Source organism: Carlito syrichta, unplaced genomic scaffold, assembly GCF_000164805.1.
Source record: "Carlito syrichta isolate Samal-C Ts95f unplaced genomic scaffold, Tarsius_syrichta-2.0.1 Scaffold288787, whole genome shotgun sequence".
Lineage (NCBI taxonomy): Eukaryota > Metazoa > Chordata > Mammalia > Primates > Tarsiidae > Carlito > Carlito syrichta.
In genome coordinates, this window is record NW_007232883.1 from 184,168 (window position 1) to 204,325 (window position 20,158).

Here is a 20,158-nt window from a genome sequence, read left to right on the forward strand (position 1 = left end):
GAGCAATGTTCTTCTACCTGGATTTTGAACAAACTTCTATTAACCATCCAATTCAGATAAAAGGCAAGTCACACTGAAAATACAGAAATTCTGAGAAGAATAATAATGGAAGCACTACATAGCAAACTAATGGAATAGACTTATTTAAAGCAGTGATCGCAGGGAAATGCATAGCCTCAAACATTTATGGCAAATAAAATAAAGGAATGAAAATAAATGAAACAAATTTGCAATTCAAAAAACTGTGGAAAAACAAACAGCAAAGTAAGCCAAAAGAAAGTACATGGAAAGAAATAATAAAGATACAATCAGAAATTAATGAGGTAGAAAATATAAAAAAGCCAGACCTAGTAAATAAATCAAAATCATATTTTTGAAACATAAAACAGAACTAGACAAATCTTATGCTACTCATGAAAAACAAGTCCATAGATAAGAAATGATAAGAGGGAAATAACCACTGCAAAGAAACAATTTAAAAGTAATTATTAGAAATTATTTTGAGGGGGGAGGCAATATGGCAATAGAACCAGTGGGAGTGTGATTCTCTGTATGGGTGAATGTCCATAAGAATGAATCTGACTGTGTGGGTATGTGCAAATGGGTGAGCAAATGTCTGACTGAGGGGAGACATGGGATCAAGCACCCAGGGCTCCACTGCAGAAGCAGTTCCAACTTTCCACTGCTCCAAATTCAGTGCGGGAGTGCAGGAATATCCACCATTCTTGCAGTATCTCAGCAGAGATCAGGAGCCTCTCAGTGCCTGACACCCAACCCACACCACCACACCACCTGCAGCAATGGGCCAGGCACTAACGGAGGTGACCAAGGAGGGGATACAAGAAGGAGCTTGCCTGTCTTCTCAATAATTCTTGCTTTCTAAAAAAAAAAAAAAAGAACAAGACAAAAATATCAGAAAAAAAACCAAAACAAAATGCTGGTTCTTTGAAAAGATAAATAAAATTGATGAACCCTGAGCGAGGCTGGCCAAGAAAAAGAAAGGAAAAGCCCAAATAGACACACTCAGAAATGCAAAAGATCAAATCAAAGCTGACCCTGAAGAAATACAAAAGATTATCAAGGGATTACTATGCACATCTGTAAAGAAATAAACTTGATACACTAAATAAAATGGAGGAATTTTTAACATCACAGAACCTTCTAAGGTTGAAGAAACTGAGACTCTAAATAGACCAATAACAACCCAGGAAATTGACTTTGTCTTAGAAAACAAAGTACCAAAAAAAAAAAAAAAAAAAAAGCAATCCCTGGACCAGATGGTTTTCCAGCAGAGTTCTACAACACATACAAGGAGGAGTTGATGCCAATTCTGTTGAAAGTATTCCAGGCAATCAAGAAAGACAGAATTCTTCCCAAATCATTTTATGAGGTTAACATAACACTGACACATACCCAAACCGAGTAAAGATCCGACAAAGAGAGAGAACTACAGGCCAATATCCTTAAGGAACATAGATGCAAAAATTCTCAACATGATTCTAGCAAATCTGATCCAACAATACATCTCACAAATCAGCCACCATGACCAAGTAGGCTTCGTACCCAGGATGCAGGGTTGGTTCAACGTCCACAAGACCATAAACATAATTAAATACATCAACAGATGTAAAAACAAGAAAAAGCTTGTAAAATTCAGTATACCCTCTTGATAAAAACCCTTGAACACCTAGGCATAGACAGAACACACCTCAAAATAGTAAGAGCCATCTATGATAAACCCACAGCCAACATATTGCTAAACTGACAAAAATTGGAACGATTTCCCCTAAAAACGAGTACAAAATAAGGCTGCCCCCTATTACACTTCCTGTTCAAAATAGAGTTGGAAGTCCTAGCTAGAGCAATCAGACAAGAGAAGAAAATCAAGAGTATCCAAATAGGAAAACAGGAAGTTAAGTTATCCCTCTTTGCAGACAGCATTATTCTATATATTAAAACCCAAGAGAATCTGTGAAAAATGTCCTTGCACTGATAAAAGACTTTGGGAAAGTCTCAGGGTAAAGTAAATGTGCAAAAGACAGTCGCATTCTTATATACCAACAACAAACAGAGAACCAAATAAAAAGCACATTCCTATTCACACACACAAAAAATGAAATAGCTTATCATCTTCCTTACCACAGAAGTGAAAGATCTTTACAATGAAAACTACAAAGCACTGCTCAAAGAAATCCAAGAAGACATAAACAAATGGGACAATATTCCATACTCATGGATGGGAGGAATTAATATTGTTAAGATATCCATCCTACCAAAGGCAAACTACAGATTTAATGCAATATCCACTAAATTACAATCATTCTTCTCAGACTTGGAAAGAACAATACAGAAATTCATATGGAAACATAATAAAAGACCATGAATAGTCAAAACAATCCTTGGCAAAAGAAACAAAAACAGGAGGTATCACACTTCCAGACTTTAAACTCTACTATAAGGTTACAATAATCAAAACAGCCTGGTACTGGTACAAGAACAGCCATGTAGACCAATAGAACAGGATAGAGATTCTGGAAGGAGAAACTTAATTTCTCAACCAACTCATCTTCAACAAAGCCTCCACCACCAGCAACCACTGGGGAGAGGAGAACCTTATTCAGTACATGGTGCTGTGAAAACTGGCTGACCCCATGCAGAAGATTGAAACTGGACCCCTACCTATCAACAAACATAAAAATCAACCTAAATGGATCAAATACCTAAATGTAAAACCTCAAAGTATAAGAATCCTAGAAGAAAACATAGGAAACACTCTTAAGCCTATTAGAGTAGACAACCAATTCTTGATCAATTCTCCAAAAGTGAATATCATAAAAGATAAGAGAGACAAAGTGGATCTCATCAAACTGAAAAGCCCCTGCAAAGCAAAAGGAACCATCAAGAGGGTGAGGAAACAACTCACAGAATGGGAAAAAAATATTTGCCAACTATTTTCTGTCAAAGGCTGAACATTCCAGATCTTCAAGGAACACAAACGTGTCAAAAGGAAAAAAAAAAAAAACAACCCTATTAAAAAGAAGTGCACAAAAGATATGAATAGACACTTCTCAGGAAAAGACAGACAAGCAGCAAACAGATACATGAAAAAATACCCAGCCTCACTCATCATCAAACAAATGCAAATTAAAACCACACTGAGATACCACCCAACTCCAACCAGTATGGTTATCATCAATAACTCAAAAAACAACAGATGCTGGAGAGGATTGAGGAAAAGGGAACACTTCTACACTGTTGGTGAGAATGTAAACTACTACAACCTCTGTGGAAAACAGTGTGGCAATTCCTAAAAAGCTCTAAATATCAACATCCCATATGACCCTGCAATCCCCCTACTGGGAATATATTCTGAAGAACTCAAATCACTCTATAAAAAAGATACCCGCACACTCATGTTTATTGCTGCATTATTCACAATAGCAAAAACATGGAACCAAATGTGCTGTTCATTGAAAATGGACTGGATAAAGAAAATGAGGTATATATGCTGGATGGAATATTATGCAGTCATAAAGAACAGCACAACTATAGACTATGGACTTGGCAGCAACTTTGATGGATTTAGAGTCTATAATACTCAGTGATCTATCACAGAAACAATTATCTTAGTACTACATGTACTCACTCATAAGCGGACCCTGAACATTTATCATAATACTATAAAAAAGGGATTGACAGTAGTGGAGCACTGCTGGGGAGGAAGGGGGGGACACATAATATCAGTAAGGGTACCCAGTCTCAAACCAGGCAAAGTGGGGACAAAGGGGAGGCCCAAACTTTACCTGTATGATGACCACTTATGCACCTAATCCTGAATTGTACCCAACATCTTTAATAAAAAAAAGAAATTATTTCTATTTGCAAATCTCAGTACCAATATTTTTCTTAGGCTATTTTAAAACTCCTTGTCTATTCTAACCTTTCTAATCCTGATAAAATTGTAATCCAGTATGTCATTTTTCTTATAAAGTTGTTCTACTTGGCTATGATAATGAAGACTGTGGTACTTAGGGATAGCCATGCAGATCAATAGACCAGTACAAATAATCAGTAACAGATTCTTTGAGATATGCACAACTGATTGTTGATGAAGTTGCAAAAGCAATTCCCTGGAGGAGGCACAAACTTTTCACCAAATGGTGCTAGAGCCATGCAATATTCTAGGCCAAGAAAGAACCTTGATCTAAACCTCATACCTTGTGCAAAAATTAACTCAAAATGGAACATGAACTAAAATGCAAAACCATTCAACTTTTAGGAAAAAAAATAGAAAACCTTTGGTATCTAGGCAGAGAATTCTCATGTTGTCATGCTTTTGACACTAAAACATGATATATAAGAGGAAAAATTAACACTTTGGGCCTCATTAAGATTCAGAACTTGTGCTCTGTGGAAGAACCTGTTAAGTGGATAAACAGACAATCTACAGCTTGAGAGGAAATGTCATAGCAGCTTCATTCATAATAGTTCCAAACTGGAAACAACTTAGATATTATTCAATGGGTGAATTATTAATCAGACTGCTGAACATCCATACCATGGAAAGCAATGAAAAGGAATAAAATATTGATATGTGAAACAACGTGAATGAATTACTAGGAAATGATGCCAAGTTAAAAAAAAAAGTTCAAAAAAGTTATATATTGTCTGATTCCATTTATACATTCTTGTGATCACAAAATTTAAAAAATGGAAAACAGATTCATGGCAGGAGTGGTGGAAGTGAGAGGGATGTAGGTATGGCTAGGAAACCACAAGAAGCCCTTTGGAGTGATGGAGTTCCTCTGTGCCTTGACTGAATCGATTTGATATCCTGGCTGTGGTACTGTCCTCTAGACTTTCCAAACTTTCTTATGGGGGTATCTGGGCAAAGAGTTCAAGGACTCTCTCTGTAATCATTTCTTAAGACTGCACTTGAATCTGTAATTATCTTGAAAGAAAAAGTTTAATTTTTAAAAAATTAAAGAAACCCAAAAAACTGGATAAAAATGGTTATCCATTTGTTTATCCATTTTGACTACAGAATACCTAAAAGTCCTTTGCAAAATCTAAAATACAAAAATAAAATAAAAAATAATCACAACATACATACCAGAACTAATTTCAGTAGATGAAAAGAGAGTTCTGAAAGAACAGGAAACATTGAAATCTCTCAAGAAAAAGACATAAGCAAGGGATATGAATAGAAAGTTTATAGAATAAGAAATGCAAATATCCAGTATTCATATGAAAAAAGTATAATCTCAGTAGAATTAATTAGAACAAGTTGTGAATCTGTTGTTAGCCAGTCAGATGACTTGCGCATTTAAAATGACAGTAAAGGCTCCAGTAGCAAGGTTTAACATAACAAGGGGAGAGCAGTGCTTCCAGATGCCAGCTTACAAGCCTAGATTCTTAAAACACCGTTCATTTTGCCAGTGACCATAGGTCAGGAAATATATCTTTGCTCAGAAATGAAACAGTTTTATTTGAGCAGATATTTACCACAGCACTGATACGAATGACAACAAAGAACAGGAAGCAACCTCAATGCCCAATGTAAAACTGGAATCAGGCAAAAGTAAGGCTTGGTCCTCCACTACTAACCACAGGGGCTTTATTTCTCCATACAGCCAGGTCCTAATGGGCTTCAGAGAGATAACAGGCAGTCTTGCCCAGTCTCTCTAAGGTCACCAAGTTCCTGAATGTCTTCCTAGCTCTTCACCACTATAACTGCACACACACACACACACACACACACACACGCACACACACACACACACACACACACTCACACACACACACGTATGCTACACACATTGTACATGAAATGCAAGGCCCACATGAGAAGTTCAGTGTGCACATCATCATCACCGAAGCTGGATCTTGGGCACGTAGTATGTGCCAGGTGGTGTGTGAACACCAACACTTTGAGCTGGAGAGATGTCCAGGTTATTATTCCAAAGTGATGCTGGGGAAAAATCAGACTGAGGTATATTGTTGCCCTAAAAAGCCTTCAAATTTTTTTCATAATATTAATACCAGGTCTCCCATGTCTACCTATGAGAACAACCAGCATTGCAAAATGGCCATGAGGTGTTCTTTCTTCATAATATCCAGTCTGCAGGTGACCAGGAAATAGAGAGGCCAGCGTATCGCATGTTGGTCAGCCAAATACAAAGGGCATTTGAATGGCAGCCTTCCACCTCCTCAGAGCTTACCAGCCCAGCCCAGACAAGGGAGGGAGTGCAGGAACTGTGGGGCCCACATCTGTATCTCCTGCTGCCACCCCACTCAGAGAACTTTTCTCTGACTCCATCTGGGCTGTGCTCTAAGTCTGGGTCCTGACTGGCCCAGGAGCAAAGAAGAGAAGATGAAAGTGTGAGGTGGCCTCCCACAAAGGTCACAGCTATACTTGCTATAATGAATGCTGCTCTCATTAACAGAATTCTTGTTTATGTGACAGGTTTATTCTTTTATACTCACAGAGGTAGGTGAGAGTATAGACAGGAAGAAGTCTTGAGCCTTGTCCCTAAGCAACAGGATCAGCAATGTGTCTAGAGTCCCATGGGAGAGCACAGCCAGCTCTCCAACCAAGCACCTTTTCCCAACTAAGTTTCCCAGGACTGTCATTCAAATTAATGTCTCAGCAAAATTATCAAGTATTACTAGTTTCTCAGGATCTATGGAATGGCTAATATAGTAAGTCAGACTGTTGTTGGTCCTTACCTGGGCACGAGAGTCAGGCTGCTCTGCCCAAGCCTGACTCCAAGCAGTAGTGCTTGAGGCAGGGGCCATGGCTCCACTGTCTGCAGGTCCCCCTGCCATGCAAACAAAGCTGAGGTGTCAAATCTTTACCCAAGTCTGGTTCTGAGAATCTGTGCTAGTGCAGATGCCCAGCTGTGAGTTTATAGTCAAAGCACCTCCATAGAAATCATGCTCAACACCAAATGAATGAAGTTCATTTTGAAAGCATCATTTTATGAGGGCAACATACTTCCATTCTGCCCACTCACCTGCCTGAATTGGCATTTATGCCATATAACCATGGCATCAGGCACACAGGATCTCAGAGGTAACCCAGCACCTGTTGGAGAAGGTCCTCCTTACAGGCAACAGCTCTGCTCCCCTACAGGCCCTGGCTTCATGTGGGTCCTGTCTGAGTGTGGGCTCCATCTCTGTGTGGGCCCCGACTCCATGCTGTCCTCCTGAAGGGTGCCCACACCCACTCCCAGGCTGCCTTCAGCAAGACCACCCTGACTTCAGTCTGCCACACACCTGGTCCCTGCTAGCAAGAATTTTTTGCTGTGCCCCCAATAGAAAGTGTCAGACCCTGTTATCCTGGTCTTATGAACAGTCAAGGCATGAGTCCCCTGGGAGTTTTCACGAGGACAGCAACATGAAACACCTGGCAAGCCTACAGTTATCCTGAACCCTGACTCAGCCTGAATCATCCAGAACATCTGATCATCCTTTGCTAATCCCAGCAACAAAGTTTTAATGTGTTTTTTCTAAACTAATTTTGCCTACACCAAAGCCTAATTACTAAAACATGCTTATTCCACTGTTAAACAATGTGTTAGTGTTTTCCTTTTTTATTAAGTAAGTTTAGAAAATAGATAAAGAGAAATTTTAAATTAGTTTTTAAAGTACCTGAAAAATTCCAAGAATGAGAACCCATATCCATGCTGCAATCCTGGCACAGACATTTGCTGATGCTTCAATCAGTGTCCCATTACCTAAAACCAAAATCATAAAAGTAAAATCCCTGTTCATCTTGGTGATAAGGTTCTGTTCTTTTTGTTCTGTAGTACTGGATTGTCTCACAGGCTTTGATTATCTGACTACTTTACAGGCACCATCAAAGTGATAACATTGCAAGTATCTGGAAACACATACAACCAGAAAATTAAGTCACTGCTTGTAAATACCAGATTCACTGATGTGCAAGGTGATGGTGTTCTGTGCAACAGAACAGAGGACATACTAAAGGGAATGGGCAAGTCACTGAGGGATCAAGGATCTTTAGAAGAAAGTGCAAGTAGGGCCAACAACTGGGGTGAAAACATGTGTCCCTTGGGGCAGAGGAATGCAATCTCAAATGAGAACCACCTTCCTCAGGACTCCAGGTCTGGACATCTACCAAGAAATGCTTTCAGTGGATGAAAATATGGATAAAAACAACCCATTAATTAATTTCCTTTGGCATTTTTCACCGAAGGGCACCTCCTTGGTGTGAAGTGCCTCTCTAGGGCAGCCTGAGTCAACTATGCAATGATAGGGAGTCACTACACACTCACACAGTGCAGTCCCAGCCCATGAGCCTCTTGCTTTCCTGGAGTAATGAGGGTACGTGTTCGGGACAGCTGCTTGACTCAGGCACAGTCAGTTTAGCACAGTCTCAACTTCTGTGGATACACTGTGGAGGAGAGGACTCTCCCTCTCTGGTGAGGGTAGGGAACTGTGACCTCCACGTTGGAGCTGCCCACAGCATGCCAGCTCAGGGGAAAAGTCTTTCTGAGTCCAGAGGAATACCCATGTCCCATGCAGAAGGCTCAGCAGCACACTGACATGTCAGGGCCAGAAGTGGTGAGCCCTGAAGTAATCTGACTCCAGAGGAAGATCAGAGAGGGCCAGGATTTGGATTGCTAAGGTCTTTCTGCAGACAGCCTTTCTACAGTCAGCTGTGCAGAACATCTGAAAGGTCTGGAGCAGGTGGCGATGTCCAAGTACCCCTGGAAGTGCTGGGCCAGACAGCCCCCTGCTTGCTCTGTCACATGGATGCAACCACCCTTTCACCCTGCTGGCAAACCCCACTTCTACCCTGGCTAGGAGACCCACCAAGTGAGACTCCACACCCTGGTCAGGTCACCCTGCCTAGCAATTGTTTCCCATAGTATGACGAGTCTCTTCCCCTGGGGAAGCCTGTGTTTCTCAGTGGGACCTGCCCTGCCCAGCCCCCAAGTGACAGAACATACCTGGCACCAGAACAGCATCTGTCTGCACCCTTATACTCCTAACTCCAGGACACCACAAGGGGAGCTTAACATGCAGTCCAAGTTCACATTCAGCAACCCATATGAGGTCTAAAGCAAAGGCAGTACTTATTTTCTCTCCTGACAAGGACTAGTGATTGATAGACACTCCTTTGCCAGTTAAAATGGCAGTTTTGCAGGCAGGCACTCCCCAGATGGGGCATCTCATCCTGATCTGTGACAGACCACTTGCCAGCAAACAGGAAGATGCGTCCATTTCCTTCATCAGGATGCCAGGGTGAGTGGCTTGGCAGGCCCTTCTGATCCTGAGCCCCTCTGGACTCAGGGAAAGGAATGGGGGAGGAAGGATGCTAAGGATCTGAGGGAAGATGGCATCCTTGTTGTAACTACCTAGAGGTCTGGACAGTGCAGGCAGCACATGGCTGGACGAAAACCTCTTTCTTTCCTTAGGTCATATTTGTATCTTCAAGGACCGAAGGCTCTTGTACTTGTCAAGGCAGTGCCCATGCATAGAGTTGATTTTTATGTTTTCTGTTAAGGGCAAAGTCACACTGGTCTGAGAACACGTCCTGTTTAGTTCAGCCTGCACTGGCTTTGTAGGAAGCTTGACTGGAGATTCTTATACACAGTGTTTGTAACAAACAGGTTTTGGCTTTGCCTCTAAATCCATATATCCTCTTCCATGTGGTATAACCCTGATGTGCCAGGACAGGTAGGGCTGCTCCTATGAGCACCCAGCCCCTGTGCTTTTCAATGAATGGATGCTGGGAAGGAAGCTTGGGCCAGAACAGTGAAACCGGGGTCTCTTGCTCCTCGATGAGTGCAGCGCCTTCAAGGCCCTGACATCAGAATACACTCACTTTGCTAATCTTGTGTCAGCCTAGCCACTGCCTGGCGAAGATGGTGGGCTTCCTCAATGCAGATGTGGGGAAGCCCTACATTGCCCACTGATGACAGCCAGGGACTGGCAGGTGGGCTCCTGCTTCTGCCTGAGGACTAAAGTAAAGCCACTAGAGTCCAGGAACCTTGATAACCATTTCCCTGGTTCTGAGACCAAACCTCAGGAGAGAGTGGTCCCACTCCTTCTTTGGACACTGCTGTTTCCACATGTGTGTGGTATAATGCCTAGAGCTGTGTCCAACCTGTGTGTGGGCCAAGTCTTTGTGTTTTTGGTAAGTTGCAGGGCACATAGAGGAGGGCATGGGCCTGACGGCACCACTGTGCCTTTCTGCAGACAGCTCAGATGTGTACTACCTGGGATGTCTGCCACCCAGGAGGCAAAGTCTGTGTTGTTGAACCATCATGTTTTCCATCTTCCTTTCCTTTCTAATGAAATCATCTTATTAGCATGACAAAAAGATGGGGCATTTTTTCAGATTACAAAGCTTGGAAGATTTGAGGCTTTAGCTGAGGTCTTCTGGATCTTTCTATCACAGCAGTGGACATACTGTGTTTCCCCTATAGCTGTGCAGCACCTGTGGGGTCAGTCCACCCCCTCATACCCTCCCACTCTTCCCTGCTTCTTCTCTCTGTCATACCCATATTGGTGGCATGCCCACTTGGCTCATTTTGCTGACCAATGGGGCAGGTGAGTCTGTCAGGGAGCCTGTTGGAATAGCTTTCGCCTTACTGATCAAAACATGTTGGTGCCAGTCCTCCTCTATGTCTGTCTTATATGCAGCCTAAAACCATCCCATGAAAGGAAGGAGAGGTCAAGAGGATCATGGAGGCCTACCTGACATTGGAAAACACAGGACTGAGGCTCACCCCTCCTCACCTCTAAGCTTCTCCTACTATGGGAGGAGAATATCTCTCTGTGTGTTTGGACTGCTATTAGTCAGGTTTTCTGTTGCCTGTGGCTGAGAACATTAAAAGAAGCAGGGCCAGAGAAACTTAACAACTGAAAGCCCCTCCTCCTAGGCTGAGAGGCCTTGGAGGTCAAAGCACCCGTGCAGAGGGATGGCTGAGAAAATGGGCCCTGGGGAGGGCAGCCAGGCAACAAGGACTCATCCTGGTACAGGGCTTCTGGGAACTGCAGTCCCTCCAGTCCATCTGCACGACCTCCTGTATCAGGGAGAAGCCTGCTGTCTGAAGGCTGAGCAGCTGTCCACATGACATAAGCCAGCCCTGCCCTTGCCTGTTTCTCAGCAGCATTGCCCTCTCCAAGGAAAGAGCTGGGGCCACTGAGCACCTCACTAGTCTTTCTCCCCAGGCCCAAGTCACCATTCCTCCCAGAGACAAGTTTCTGCTCCTTCCCTCAGACCCTTGAGCATCCTTTCCTCCCCTGTTCATTTCCTTGAGTCCAGAGGAGCCCAGGAACAGAAGGGCCTGCCGAGCCACTCACCTAGGTGTCCTGATGAAGGAAATGGAAGCACCTTCCTACTTCCTATTTCCTGGCAAGTGGTCCCGCACCAATCAGAACCTCATGCCCACTGCAGGCAGGATGTCCACGGAAGGACCTTAGCAGCCCAAATCCTGGCCCTCTCTGATCATCCTCTGGAGTCAGATACCTGGCTCAAGTTCAGGGCTCACCACTTCTGGCCCTGACATGTCAGTGGGCTACTGAGTCTTCTGCATGGGACACGGGTCTTTCTCCAGTCTCAGAAAGGTGGATCCTCTGAGTTGACACACTGTAGGCAGCTCCGGGGTGGAGGTCACAGGTCCCCACCCTCACCAGAGAGGGAGAGTCCTCTCCTCCACAGTGTATGAGCAGAGGCCAGGACTCAATACATCCCTTTCTGCAGAGTATCCTCCGACTCTCCCTCCAGTCTATCCTGGGTGCTCCCTGAATACTCTAGGTGCCTGTCTAGGATGCACTCATTTATGCTATTACCTTAGCTTAGGAGATGATCTTCCCACTCAAGGGCAGGGAGTAAACTCATTGTCTAACACAATGCCAGGTTACAGGAGATTCCCAATAAATCTGAATGGATAAAATCCTCATGGGATGCACTTCCAGGTGCCCTTGGATTCTGTTTCCTATCGTTGATGTTAAATGTGGCTCTGAACAAAGTCACTGCTCTTCCTGGCCTGGTTCTCAGATTATTACAATTTTAACTCTGAGGCCTCAGTCACCGAGTTCGAAGAATTCACTCTCTCTAGATGTTATAGAAACCTCACTAGATGACATTAATCCTCCTCTGCAACCAGGGAAATAAACTAACCAGAAAATTACTGATTTAGTAGTCAGAGATCAAAGAACAAAGAAAGCTGGATTATCTAAGCATGCCTGGATATAAGAATAAAAACTTAAAATATATATGATGTGTCTATCTAAGATTCCCCACAATCCTCCAGTGTTCCCCTGGGTGATTCAGCATTTTAAGTATGAAGACTTTTCAGAGCTCCCCAGACAGCCGTACCCAAAATCCTTGTTTAGTCACCAGAGGTCAGTCTCTCCTAACACTCTCTCTAATTCACTTTTCAGTGTCTCAAAGCACAACTTCCACCACCAAAAGGTCTTTGCTCTTTCTTCACACTCTAGGTGAAAGTCTCTACTTGTTAGCTAACCCACTTGTCCCTCCACTGCTTGAGGAGGGAATAGAGAGAAAGAGAACTGCAACCAAGGTGGCTTCTGGTTAAAAACCTGGTTGTAAACCTGTGCCTCAGCCCTCATGGGTGCAGGATGGGAGCCCTTCAGCTGGGAGGCGTCATTATCAACTGTCATTGCGTGTGGGCGTGGGATGTCAGAGGAAGTTCTGCAGAGCACTATAAGTGCCTAGCTCTACAGGGGGAACTGAGTGGCACTGGAATCGCTTTGGTCAAAGCTGAAGAAGTGTTTCCAGCCAGGATATATCAGGTTCTCCTGAATTTACTTTCAGTCTAATAGGCACTAACTATTGTTTCAGGTTGGACAACAACACGAGCATCTCCCCCATGCAGCCACACCCCTTACCTCCCAGACAGGCACCCAGGGCCATTACATACATGAGTGGTGGTGTGGGCAGGTTGACCTCAGGGTCTTGGCTCAGGTTCAGGAGCACAGGAATCTGTGGAAGAAAAGGACACTGGTACACATCCCATGGAAACGCTGAGACTGTCACACTGTGTCCGACTTAGAAAATCCAAACTCTTTTTCAACAGTAACTGAGAAGCATGGGATTTATGGAAAGAAATCAAAGTACATTTTGGAATCCACAAACACCTGAGTTTGACCTCATCTGAATATCTTTGACCACAGCCACATGACCCTTCCTCCTTGTCCTCAGCTGCCCCCAGCTTCTGAGAGCTTGAAATGGGTAAAAGTACACAGAGATTAGAACGAGGCCTGGCAAGGTAGTAGTCTAACCTTAGTTTGAAAATTCTGCAAGTCCCATGCTAATTCTGAGCACGTGACATCTTGTTTAATCTTCAAACGCCCTCAAGTGTGGCTATTACTCCTCCAATGGACCGATAAGGAGACCAAGACATGGAGGGGCACAGGGCACAGCCCTTGCCTGTGACTAAGCTGGAATTGAAAACAGTTCATTGACTGCAAGCCACACGCTGGCACACCTGTGCTTAACCTGCTGCTCCCACTGCTCTTAGCCAGTCACCTGAGCATGTCAACATGCATAGTGTGACCACAGGTTTCTGACTTCAGGAAGCCACACCAGCATCTGGATCATGTTTCTGACAGACAATAATACATGATTGTAACCAACGAATCATGCAGTGAATGAAATTTCTATTTAAAAAATCTGTGTTTATATTTGAGTTCCTGTGGCTCGTGTTGCTGATAAAAGACAGGGAGGCCATAGCCATGGAGCCTGCTGGGAGGCTGGTGGGTACAGGTCAATGCTGTCACCACAGACCCCTCAGAGGAGGTGAAGGGAGAACCCAGGAGCTGCTGCCTCAAGACATTGCCCTGTGTCAAACTCTCAAGAGCTGGATGAGGGGGATCTAATGGTCATCCATCTGGAAAAGATTTCCCAAAATCACAAGCAGAAAGCTAGAGCCAGTGTGGAGAGGCTTAAGTGATGTGTGGTGGCATCTGATGTGGAGGATCAAGAAGCAAGAAAGTCACCTTCTGCTGGATGCTAGGTCTCCTATTCATGAAACTGAGGCCTTATTGCTCATTTGGGAAGACCAACTCACTCAACCCTTCATCCCTGCAACAGGATGTTACACTGGACCTTTGCAGTATTCGTGGTGGGTCAGGTGGGTCCCATCCTCCCCCAATTCTGGGCGTGGCTAGTGCTTCCTTTGGTGGATGGAGTGTAGCACCCATGCTTCCATAAAACCTTCTGGAGTCTCAAACTCTCAGGCATGAGAGAAGGCTGAGTCCTGGGCACTGCTGCTGCACTTAGGGTCCCCAGAAAGAGGACATGGGGACTAACACCCCCTCAGCCCAGCGGGGCCCAGACCAGAAGGCTGGAGCCAACCACCAGCAATATGCCTGCTACTGCACGTGTCCTCTGTCAGCCTGTGTCTGGGTCTTAAGGGTTTTCTCTTTGGGTCTGTGAAAGAGCCCTCAGTACTTGCTGGGCACAAATAACATTTTGAAAAGCTCACTTCTTATTGTCCATTGCACCAAATACTTACTGGAAAAGAAATAAGTAATATGCTGGGAGAACTATTAAACTCTGCTTCTGTCTGCTGCAGATCTAGAACTTCTGGCACAGGGGTGCTCACAAGCAATCCCCCAGGCACCCTGGGGTCTTCTGTGGTCTCATAATAAACCCAATCATTGTCACAGAGGCAGCTTCACACTTGCTGTTGTAGTTCTTTGGAGGAGCAAGTGAAGTACAACTTCTCACAACACCAGGCACCGCTGAGGAGGACAAGCACACATATCACTGCAAGGCCCAACCCCACGCACCAGGCACCATGCTGTCAGAGCAAGGCCAGCCTCCAGCCAGCAGGATGGCACACACCATCCAGCACAAAGTCAGACTCAGAACACCTGAGCACAGGACACCAGGCCCTTGTGGGCACTGAGATGTAAGAGGAAGTGAGCTTAGTGATGCTGAGAAACCAGCAAATGCTCCTGTGCCATGAGGCACAGCACTCAGTGTTCCAAACTGCATATTTACCAGTGCCACATTCTGTCACAGGCTGACAGTTACAAAAAGTATGTTACAAAATTGTTTTGAAACCAAGACCTCTCTTGGATTAGCAATTCAGATGAGAACCAGCACCCTAAGCCCTGAAATTCAAGGATATCCCTGCAGCTCTGCTGCCTGCACTTCCAGTCCCTGCCTTGGCCAGGCCCCCATCCCCTTCACCACCCCTTTCCTCACATGCATGTGGCAGTGTCTCACCAACTTCACACTCGCTATTCGTCCCTGCAATTCCATCCTCCGTTCGGCTGGCAGTGACCATCCTGTCTCTTAAGCCTGTCTGTGCCACTGCCCCCTGGACTCCATGCTCGTCAGCAGGAGGCAAGTCCCCCTTCACAGGATCTCTTCTACCTCACACACACGTCTTCACACCCACAGCAAACCCAAGTCCTGCCCACCAGCCCTTTGCCACTGCCTCTGCCACTGCCTCCCTCTGGCGCTGTGTCACTCCTGCTCTCTCATCAGCCTCCCACTCAGCGGAGAGATTGGGCTTCTCTCCCCTGAGAAGCGCCCCCTGGATTCCCCAATGTGGCTGCTGCTTTAGAACTCATCACGCCCAGAGCTGACCTCTATCATGGCACTTAATGCATGCCTCTCTCCTCCACCAGGTGAGATAATGCTGCCTTGTCTATGCCCAGCTATGTCTTACGTCACTCAATAATTATTCATGAATGGATCACTTTGTGTCCTGTACTGCTCTCCATGTAGATACAACAGTGAGTATAAGATACAAAACTCCTGTCCCTCACACCGCTTGTGCTATGGTGGGCAGAGAGAGAACAATTTACAAAATACCGAGTAAGAGTGGCATAGAAGATGGCAGAGTGGGAAGCTCCAAGAATCTCCCGCCACCAAAGCAAAGTGCCGCAGTTCAGAGGAATACAGAGGTATTTGTGATGGTTGGAAGCCCAGAAGGACAGCTTGGAGACACCCTGTTTCTGCCAACCCATGTTCCACACCCAGATCACCCCCAAATCAGTAAAGTCACCCCTTGCAGAGAAAAACTTCAAGTTCAGTGTGGAGACCTTCTGGGAATTCATGCAATTGCACTGCCCTGGATTGGGAACACAAGATGTGAACTGCTCACCCCTACCTGCCCCTTGAGAGCTGACTTGCCACAGCATGGTACCATTGGAGAGCAGGAACTGTCTGAGGAAGAACTGTATGAGTGTCCCAGGACTGCAGTTACAAAGCACCACAAACTGGGAGACTTGAAACAATTTATTTTCTCCCAGTTCTAGACTGCTCCCAGACTAGAAATCTGAAACCAGCACGTGGGCCTGACTATGCAGGGCCATGCTGGCTCGAGGGGAGGTTCCTTTTGCCTCTTCCAGCTTCTGGTGGCTGCCAGCAATCCTTGGTGTTCATTGGTTTTTGGATAACTACTCCAGTCATGGCGTTTTCTCCTACGTGTCTTCACATGTTCTTCCTCTGCTCCTGTCTGTGCCTGCCTCCAAATTTCCCCTTTTTATAAAGACACGTATCAAATTAGGTGAGGGCCCCCCTAATGACCTGATTTTAACTTAATTATAAAGTCCCTATTTCCAAATAAGGTCATATTCTGAGGTATGTGGGATTAGGACTTATATGTCTTTTAGGGAGACAAATTAAATTCAAAACAGCAAGAGTGTAGTCAAACACTTTCAGTAGCCAGGGGAAAGACTGATAAAGAGGCAGGTAAACTTTGGTGAATTTTAGCCTTTTTTATAGAGGCTTCCTGAATGGCAGGCAGCCTATGACAAGAAGCTGGGGGAATAGCGGTCAGATTTCTGGTGGCTTGCTGGTACCAGGGACAAGGCAATATTGACATTTTGTCCTCCAAAAATGGAGGGTATGTGTTGATTGCTGGCCACTGTTTTTGATCGCTGAAGTAGACTCTGTGCTGGCCACTGTTTCAACCAGGGGATGAAGCCTTAACCATGAAGCCATAGATTTAAAGAGACAGTAATCGTTTCTGCTCTGTTTTGGGAGCCCAACATTTAAGGAAATCTTTATCAGTCCACTAGTTGACAGCACAAATAACAGAAGAGAAACTTCAGAGACTACATGCAATACACAGTTTGCAAAAAGTGTGGAAGAGTCACAATAAATGGTTCCAGCTCTCAACAAGCAAGACTTGGCAACATCTGAGGAATGGGAGAATAAGACCTCCAGTGTTATCACAACATAATACTCAAAATGTTCAGTTCTCAAAAAAAAAAAATTACACAACAAAGAAATGGGAAAGTGTGGCCCACTGACAGAAAAAAAAAAGAATTTGACAAAAGCATCCCTGAGGAAGTCTAGACATTCAAAGATGTTAAATCAACTGTTTTAAATATGTTCAGAGTTACATCAGTCTTAAATATGTTCAAAGTGGCATCAACAAGATGGCTGACTAGAGGTACCTGGCACTTGTCCCCCCACAAGAAAAAAACCCAGGCAATGAAAAAACAGCTAAGATTCAACTGTAGTGTCCAAAGGAACGTGCTACAGTTCAGAGGAATGCAGAGAGGTACTTGTGATAGCTGGAAGACCAGAAGGACAGCATGGAGACACCCTGTTTCTGCCACTTCATCTTCCCAGATCACCACCAAATCAGTAGTTATCCCTTGCAGACAAAAGCTTCAAGTCCAGTGTGGAGAACTTCTGGGAATTCACACAACTGCGCTGCCCTGGATTGACGACATAAGGTGTGTACTCCTCACACCTACCTGCCCCTGGAGAGCTGAGCTGCCACAGCATGGTGCCATCTTGAGATCAGAACCACCTCTGGAGAGCACACTGCTCTGGAAGCCAGAAGCCACTGCACCTCCCCAGCCCTGGGACTCTATCTTCATTCTAACAAGCCCACACAAGTGGCTTCAATGCCATACCCCAGCTGCACAGAGTCTGGGCCCAGGGCTTGCTACTTGCTATGACTCTGGTCTTGCAACAGGGAAACAAACTTTTGCCATTTGTGCTTCCAGCCTAAGAATCTAGCAGATTCACCCAGGGCACACCCACCGTTGAGCAAGTCATGCTACTGTGTACCCTCCTCCAAGGAAGAAAATCAAAATTCCAGACTACAAAAAAAATCAGCTTAATACAAAAAAGTACTGGAGAAACTGGAAGAACAGACAAATGGAGGAACAAAAAGCAAACTGATAATGGAGAAACTGAGGAAGGGACAAACAGAGGAACAAAAAGCAAATAGATAATGTCAAAAAAATAGATAAATACAAAAAACAAATAGATAAATTACAGATTACTTTATCCATAATTAAATTAACTGCAAATGGATTAAACTCTCCTGTTGAAAAGCAGAGATTGGCAGATTAGATTAAAAACAGGATCTGTCTTTACACTCTTAACAAGGGAATTGCTTATATACAAGGACACAAAGAGTTTAAAAGTAAAAGTATGAAAAAAAGATATTCCAAATAGTAACCAAAATAGAACTGAGTTGGCTATATTATGGTCAGACAAAATATAATTTAGATAAAAAGAGATTACAAGAGACAAAAAAGGGCATCATATATTCATAAATGGCTCAATACAGAAAGAAGATATAACAATTACAAGCACTCACACACCTAACAACACAACCCCAAAATAAGTGGAGCAAAAATTGACAAAATTGAAAGAAGAAATAGACATTTCTACTGTAATAAAATAATAATTGGAGACTTCAACACTCTACTTTCAGACAAAAGATCAATAAGAAATCGAAACACACTAAAAACCAATTAGATTTAATAGACATAAGGAACACTCTGCTAAACAGCACCAGAATACACATTGTTCTCAAGCATACATGAACTATACCCCGAAGACAGACTACATGCAGGGCAAAAAAACGAGTTTCAATAAATGCAAAAGTTTAAAATAATACAAATGTATTTTCTAATCATAATGGAATGAAACTAAAAGAACAGAAGAAAAATAGAAAATTTGCAAATATTAAACAACCAGCACATCATAGAAGAAATTACAAGGGAAATGAGAAAATATCTGAGACAAATAAAAACAAAAATACAACATACAAAAACATAAAATTCAGTGAAATCCATGCTAACAGAAAAATTGACAATTGTAAATGCATATAGTATAAAAAAAGAAAATCTCAAATAAATAACTGTGCACCTTAAGGAACTGCAAAAAGCCAAGGAAACTAAACTTAAATCTAGCAGGAGGGAAATCTAAAAATAAAAGGAGTGATAAATGAAATAAAGAATAGAAAAACTAAAGAAAATCAACAAAACCTAAAGTTAGTTCCTTGAAAAGATTAACAAAATTGCCAAACTTTTACCTAGTTTGAATAAGAAAAAAGAAGGCACAAATGACTAAAATCAGAAATGAAAGTAGAAACATTATTACTGATTTCAGATAAATAAAAAAGATTATGAGAGAATACTATGAAAAATTGCATGCCAGCAAATTGTGAAAATTAGATGAAATAAACAAATACTTAGAAATACACAATCTACCAAAACTGACTCATGAAAAAATAGGATATTTGATTTGATCTACAACTAGTAAGGAAATTGAATCATTAATAAATAACTTCCCAACAAAGAAAAGTCTAGGACCAGGTGGCTTCACTGGTAACTTCTACCAAACATTTAAATAAAAATTAATACCAATCTTTCTCCAACTGATCTCAAAAATGAATAACAGAGAACACTTTCACACTCATTCGACAAGGCAAGCATTACATGACACTCTAGACACTCCAAGGAAAGAAAACTACAGATCAATGTTCCTGGTGAAATCTAACACAAATGACAGTACTGAAGGAAGCCATTGTCTCCACCAACATGAGATGAATGCAGAAACCCTGGGGCTCGGGCAAAGCAGAACGTCTAGGACAGAGCTGAAACACGGGCAGCAGTGCTCAGGAAGTGAGCAAGCAGCAAGCCATGAAAAGGGTTTCTGTGAGGAGAAGAAATGGAACGAAGGGAATAAAGGTGCTATTTTAAAAATAAGAATCCCAGGCTGATTTAGCTTTTTAAGCTACATGGATGCATAATTTGATTTAAAAGTAAACACTGAACAACAAGCAGCCCCCCAAAATAATGAATACGTAACATATACAGTATGTGAAGTGCTTTAAAAAACCAAGCATGAAGGGGCCCTGGGAGGGCAGGGGTCAACTTTACA

General features: G+C 43.3%; 1 pseudogene; it reads right to left on the reverse strand.

The window, feature by feature from the left end:
* LOC103255967 overlaps positions 1–20,158 on the reverse strand; it is a 317,052-nt pseudogene that overhangs the window by 94,541 nt on the left and 202,353 nt on the right.